Raw genomic sequence first — 5480 nt, 5'->3', positions numbered from 1 at the left:
CCCCCCGCTAGTGCCCGGGCCGTGCTCGGCTCCCTCCCCCCGCTACAGGTGGCGGTGGTGTCGCGATGTCGCCTCGTGTCGCGGGTCAGGTATGCCCTGCCGGGACCCTGCTAGGACCCTGCGGGGACCCTGCGGCCCCGCGGCCCCTTACCTCCAGGGGGACGCACAGGATGCGCAGGCCGGGGGCAGAGACGCGCGGCACTACTACACAGTGACTGTGCTGCTCTTGCCATTGCTGCCAACCGTTCCACTTCTCATTGATTTCCCGTTACAACCGTCTCAGCAGAGGTCCCGTCCCCCCTTCCCCCTCCTCCCTGCTGCTCCTCCAGGGCCGCCAACTTGCGCTTCCTCTCAGAGAGAGAAGCCTTGCAGGAGGGACGGCCGCAGGAGAGGCGTACCGGTGCGTAGCGGACACTGCACGAAAACAACGACAACATTTTAACTTAGTAAGTCAAATTATAAACGCAAGACGATACATTACTTCAAGTGGTCTTTGAAAGGTCTCAAATCTGGTTCATTTCCCTATCTCGGTAAAAGTGAAAGCCGCAGAGAGACGAATTTCATTTCCTTTCGTGTGATTTTTCCTTTGCGGCTCGCCCGGGGGGTTTTGCTTTCGCACGCCGCATTTACCAAAACGGGCGGCGCGAGTCCGAAAGTCATTGTCCGTCGCCTTGACCGATGCCACCCAATCGTGATGGAAATCTTTTGGTTGCGATGCAGCCGGGCGCAGCGGGGCGTGGGAGAAACGGGCGTCCGTTCACAAACATTTCTAGGTCATTTCCTACACCGGCGCGGCGTGGCGTGCTGGGGTTTAGTGTGCCGTCGCTATGGGGTTTTAATTCGCGCTACACGTGGCGCCGAGAGAGGGATAGAAAGAGAGAGGGATGGAGGTAGAGGGGAATGATGGAGGGGGAAGTGGAGTGGGGGGCGACGGACGGAGGGCCTAACTCCTCAGACTTCTTAATCGCAACGGCTGTGGTCTATTCATTCCGGGCCCACCCAGACGGGCGTAACTGAGGGTCGCGTCCGGCTGAGATGCGGCGGTTTGTGCCGCGCCGCCGCCGCTTCCCACGGCCAGCAGGACAACTGCAGCAGGACGGGCCGGCGGGAGGACCTTGATTGGCCTTGACTGTTAGTCGCCTCAGACAAATAGTAATGGTCAAATGGGGCCGCCGCTTGGCTAGGCCTCGTCGCTACACTGCCAAATTCCTTGCGATGGCAAAGTTTCTATTACAAGTTGAGGTTTTCTTTTTCTTGGCAAATAATTGGGCTTTTTATTATTCTTGCACAAAGCATGAAATTTGTTTGAGGACATGCTGCCTGCGATGCGAATGATGAAATTAGTTTTTAGAGCATGTGACATTTGTGGTGATACTACGCCGCATGCAGCAAGCAATTGTTTTGTTTTGCAAAGTGTATGTTTTGTCTTGCAAAGTGTATGTTTTGTCTTGCAAAGTGTATGTTTTGTATTGCAAAGTGTATGTTTTGTCTTGCAAAGTGTTTGCAAAGTGTATGTTTTGTCTTGCAAAGTGTATGTTTTGTATTGCAAAGTGTATGTTTTGTCTTGCAAAGTGTATGTTTTGTATTGCAAAGTGTATGTTTTGTATTGCAAAGTGTATGTTTTGTATCACAAAACAGTTAAATGCTTCGTAGCCTACAAACTAATCTTCGTCTGTGAGGAGTTTACAGTGTGTAGCAGGCCAACCCCGCCCGTGTAAACACAGTACAACCAGTACAAACTACGAAATGTTCTGGGGTCCGCGGGCCACCCTGTACAGGTACTTCTCACAAGTGTAAACAGGACGTATGCATGCCTGCTGCGCTCACTGAAAGTGAAGGGGAGGGGGCCCGTGGGGCCCGGCAGCGCAGGGCAGCCAGCCCAAGCCGGGGCCTACCCAGCCGGCTCTGGCCCAGCCCTCCTGGGTGAGCCCACTCGGGTGCATCGGCCACGCCCCGCCACGCAAGGACGCCCGGTTCGGGTGCGGAATGCAGGCCCGGAACAGGGCGGGGAGGAGGAGGAGACGGTGTGGGAGTGGAGAAGGAAGAGGAGGAGGAGTAGGGTGGGGAGGGAAGGGAAGGGGCATACCCATTTCGCACAACGACACGCACACCGAGAGTGTCTCCAGCGCTGGGGACGCTCATTATAGCGCACACCTCCAAGTGTGTCCAGGATCCCGATAACAGGCGGAGAGCACTGCCTGCGTACCATATAACTCGTTACACCTCGTCGTACACCTCGCCGTGTCGGACACCCAGTCGTGTACTAATGGCTGGTACTAACGTACTGGCATCGTAATGATGCATAATCATGGCATACCATAACGGCACAAACGGTGTACGAACTCATCGTGATCACGCTGTGACAACGTCATACTGCATAATTGTATATAATATGATCAATTGTGAAGCAAAAAATAAAATAGAAATAGAAATAACCCGTACTAACGCACTCATACACGTAAACATCGGTCTGGAGTGATTTTGACCTCCTCGGTGCTTTCAAGCAGTGTTTTATTTTCATCGCGCCTGGTCCGAGGGAGGTGGAGGGGGCTTTGCTCGTTGTTATGTCGCGCAACTCGATAATGTGAAACTTTTACAACGCCTGAGCCAAAGTCCTTCTCGCCAGAGTGCCTCTATACTAAGTCCTTGGCAATAGCCCCCCCCCCCTTTTCTCTTTCACCCTCACACCCTCATTTGGTCACAAGGCGGGTGGTAGTCTAGTACAGTACGTAATGGAAAGAGAAGGAAAGAGACATGGGCGAGTAAAGCCAAATAGTCTCGTAGATTCATTCGAATGTGTCGAAGGCTCTGCTGCAGCCAGTGGAAAAGTGAAATCTTTTTCCCAGCCCGGGCGATTCATCGCGTGCGCTACGCCCCGCCACCTCGCGATGCAAATCGCCAGGAATTGATTCAATTGGATACCCCGTGTAGGGCGGGGCGGCGGCGACGGCGACGACGGGATGGGCAGGGGGGAAATAAAAAGGAGAAGAAAAAGAGGGGCCGATAGGAGGGCGGCGTGGCACTGCGGCGGCGGGCGCAGGGTTCTAATTTGAATGTGGCGCTCGTCTCTGCGCCTATAACCTACGCGGGTTGAGGGGGAGAAAGGAGGGAAGGGGAGTGGTAATTTGAAATGCGGCCAGGCTCTCCGGCCCAGAGTCCCGCCCCCCGCCCGCTCCGGCTCCATATCGCATGCCCGACCTGTGCAGGATGCACTTTCTCCGGAGTCCTCTATTTGAACTTGGCGCGGCCCTGTGCTCCTCAGCCTCTTCCTCCCTCTTCCTCCCCCTCCTTCCGGTGTGCCCGGTACAGGAGTACCCGCGAGTCTCTCTCTCTCTTCCCTGCGGGATGAAGGACGCTCCCGCGCGGCGGGTGGGGGAGTGGGGCGCGGTGGCTCCATTCACGCGCGTTAATTCAAATTTAGCGAACGCGCGCACGCGAACTCGCTTCCTCTCTCTCCTTTGCGCCCCTCTCGCTCTGTCTCCCGCCCGCTCAGCCGCCTGGGTGCTCCCGCCCCGCCCCGCCACGCCACGCCCACTCTGTCGCCATGAATCTAATCAAGAGAAGCCCCATGGCCTCGTCCATGGCACGCCACCCCGCCCCGCCCGCCACTCCGCCCTCACGACCTCTGGTGTTCTAGTTGCGGGTGGCCCGGCCCGGTCACGACAAAAAAAAAGAAGAAAAGAAAGAAAACACAGGAATGAAAAAAAAAGGACGAGGAAGGGTGCATGTGATTATTTCGTCCGTTCACCTCTTTTGTGAAAAAGGCCGTCCGATGCGGCCGTCAATGGGTCGTCGTCGGGAGCAAAGCGGGGAACAAAAATAAGAGCCGCTTCAAAAGCTCCTCTTTTTGTGTCAGTACAGTAGCCCGGCGCGAATCTGTATTTTTATTCATAGAAAATAAAATTCCATGCATACTAATTTTATGAGCAACTTTATTCTCATGCACGTCTCTCTGTCCTTTTTTCCCCCCTCGATTACGGTGAAAATAAAAAGAGAGAAAATACTGTAGCGTTTGACAGCAGCGTTCAATGCACGTGGGATTTGACGTTCGCTCTTTGCAATTATTTGACCTCGGACGTCGCGTCGATCGGTCGGCCGGCCGGCAGTAGCCAGCAGCAGCGGCGCACTTTGCATTCCATGAGGCACCGCAAAATTGGCCCGCTGCCGCCGCCCTCGCTGGAGGAACGGCTGCTAACGCACTGAAATCGCTGCAGCGAACCGTCTGGGTGTGTATGGGGGGAAATAGTATGACATTTCAAACAAACACGGCAAAAATGTTCCAATAGTTAAAACTTGTTCATATCGTAAAACAAATATTGAAACAAACATTGAAATTGATTGCCTGAATAAATATCTTCATTCATTCGTGCCTATATTAGATTTTTAGGGGTTGGGGTGAGAGTGGTGGGACCTTTTCTAACGCGTTAGATGGTGTAATGGGTGGACAAAATTGGAGGGGCGCCTTGCGCGTCCCACAGAGTCTGGTCCCGGAGAGCGTAATTCTATTAAAAGTTGGTTGTGCGGCGCGAGAGCGGGGCGCGGCAGGGCGTGCGCGCTCGACTGGATATGCGTGGTGACCCCGCCTCGCCCCGCCCAACACAAATTAAAGAGGTGTGTCTCAGTCGGCGGCGTCGCCTGGTTGACATTGTCGGGGGTCGAGAGGTCGCTGCAGCCGGCCGGCCGGCGCGCTCGCCACGGCCGCGTGGGCAGAAGAGGAGAAAGAGCCCTGGCATTTCAATAATTTTACCATTTCTTTTTATTTTTCTTGTATATACTTTTTGCGTTTTATTGTTTATTTTTTTCCGTTTTGTGCGATCATCTAAAAGGGCTTGATCTTTACTACGTTAGTCGACAATCGTCCATTTTTTGCGTAATTTTTAATTGCTAGTAGTACAAGAAGTGCACTTTGTTCAAAAGCCACACGCCTCCTTTAGTTGCACATATAATCAAGTAATCAGAACATCTCTTGTAAATCAGGACCACATTTATTTTTGCGATGGGATATCGAAACCCGACGAAACCCCGTCGCTTTGGGTGAACACAAGGGTGAACAGCAGTTTCCTGAAGTGCCCTCTCCACCACCCTCAATAACTCCCCCGCCTCGGCGGAAGCCCGCAAAATCGCATTGTCCGACGCGCCGATATATAAAGTTTGGTGGGGAAACGAAAGAGAAAACTAGCCAGACAGACGAGGAGGTTGATTTCCGAACTGCTGAGAGGCGGGCCGGGCCGGGCGGGTCCGGCTCGATCGGATTGGGCCGGATTCGGGCGGCCCGGCCCCAAACACTAACGCACTCTACCGAGCCGTGAGCGTGCGAAGGGCGGTGGCGTACTTCCGTCTCTCTCTCTCTCTCTCTCTCCACCCCGCTGGCCCCGGCCCGGCCCCACCCTTTGTGTGTGGCCCGGGCAGGAGCGACAGAGACAGAGAGAGGTTCTAATGAGCTCGGCGCTGTGTGCACAACTCTGCGCGCCCTGCGCCTC

This window comes from Frankliniella occidentalis, unplaced genomic scaffold (genome assembly GCF_000697945.3).
Source record: "Frankliniella occidentalis isolate FOCC.00 unplaced genomic scaffold, Focc_3.1 Scaffold17, whole genome shotgun sequence".
NCBI classification, from domain to species: domain Eukaryota; kingdom Metazoa; phylum Arthropoda; class Insecta; order Thysanoptera; family Thripidae; genus Frankliniella; species Frankliniella occidentalis.
The sequence above is the reverse complement of the archived record's forward strand: the minus strand, read 5'-3'. Positions refer to the sequence as shown.